Here is a 1,559-nt window from a genome sequence, read left to right as displayed (position 1 = left end):
TCCCTTTGACCTTCTGGAAGTCTACTAAATGGTGGAGGGAATGTAACAGAAGACAAGTAGACTGTAGTCTATTTGCCCACATGGTCCCCTCACATTTATGATGGCTATGTGGGCCATCATAAATCCACATCCCACTCTGTAGAGCATCCTGGTAAACACATTCAACCCAATTCCAACAGCCTTCCCTGCACAGGAAGAGCCCAAAGACATTTCATCAACAAGGCTAGATATTTCTACAAACAGATGCACAGTAAGTTCAAACCAAACATGTTGGTGCCACATGCAAGTATTAATAATATAGAATGTCTATTTCCTTAAAAGGCAAGATGCGAGTGCTCGCTTCGGCAGCACATATACTAAAATTGGAATGATACAAAGAAGATTAGCATGGCCCCTGCGCAAGGATGACACGCAAATTCGTGAAGCGTTCCATATTTTTATATTGTTGTATTTGATGTTTGTTGGTTGTTGGTTTGTCACTTCTCAATAAAATGTTCTACTGCACGCGGTGCTAAGAGGCTAAAATAAAAAAAAAAATTAAAAAAAAAGGCAAGATGCGTATGCTTGACCCATGGCTACCCTCAATAGCCAAATAATACTATGGACTGCACAACAAAGGGTAGTTCCTTTATGTGTCCTTGATCTGTGACCTGCTCTTGTAATTGGCTGAGCATATGGAGCACCCTGTATATTACCATATACAAGGACCTGAGTTCAAGTTCGCAGGCCCTACCTGAAGGGAGGGGGACGGTGATCAAAAGTGGTGAAACAATGTTGCAGATGTCTTTCTCTCTCTGTTTCCCTCTTCCCTCTCCACTTTTTTCATCTCTATAAAAACAAATACATACATACATACATACATACATACATACAATTAAAAAATAAATTGAAAAAATAACTTATAAAGCTACTGAGTTTTGTAGAGACTGAGCTTACTGAGACAAAGCACAGTAAAAGGAGCCATGCCTATACAACAAAAATAATGAGAAGAAAATGAAAACAAATTGTTTCCTTGAGTTGACAGTTCAGACTATTCTTTCTATGGGAAAATTTTGTTGGACTTCTATAAATAATTTCCTGTGAATGTGAATAATGTGAGGCAAATGATTTTGCAGCAGTTGGCTGCTTCTTGGATGTTTTTAAAAATTAAGCCATCACAAAGAATAATCTGGATAATTAACTCCCCTCTGAAAATGCTTTACCACTCTTTCATAAGAAAGATGATGTTTAAAACACCTTCCACATGTGGCCAGGGGGTGTAATTCAGAGAGTAGAATGTAGGGCTTGAATGCATGAGGTCCCGTGCTCAATCCTTAATATTGCATATGAGAAAAGGGCTCTAGTTTATGTCTTTTCTCTTTGTCTCAATAAATAAATAGATAAATATATCTAAAAATAAATGCAATTTTCTCTTTAATATGGATATGTTAGTCCAAAGTAAATGGCCCTTCCTATATTTTGGCCTCACAGGAAGGGGGTATGGTCATCTGAAATGGCAATTAGCTTATTAGCCTGGTATACACTCTTTAATTTTTACGGAAATAACCCTTCTGCACAAT

The 1,559-nt window shown here is 37.7% G+C and overlaps 1 non-coding gene across 1 annotated transcript; it reads left to right on the top strand.

Annotated features, from left to right (window-relative positions):
* The first annotated feature begins 332 nt into the window (after positions 1–332).
* LOC132539126 (U6 spliceosomal RNA) lies at positions 333–439 on the top strand. The gene has a single exon (XR_009550432.1). It is a non-coding gene; the product is annotated as a U6 spliceosomal RNA (small nuclear RNA).
* Positions 440–1,559: the final 1,120 nt, after the last annotated feature.

This window comes from Erinaceus europaeus, chromosome 6 (genome assembly GCF_950295315.1).
Source record: "Erinaceus europaeus chromosome 6, mEriEur2.1, whole genome shotgun sequence".
NCBI lineage: Eukaryota > Metazoa > Chordata > Mammalia > Eulipotyphla > Erinaceidae > Erinaceus > Erinaceus europaeus.
Note: the sequence above shows the minus strand (reverse complement) of the source record. Positions and strands in the feature narration are given on the sequence as shown.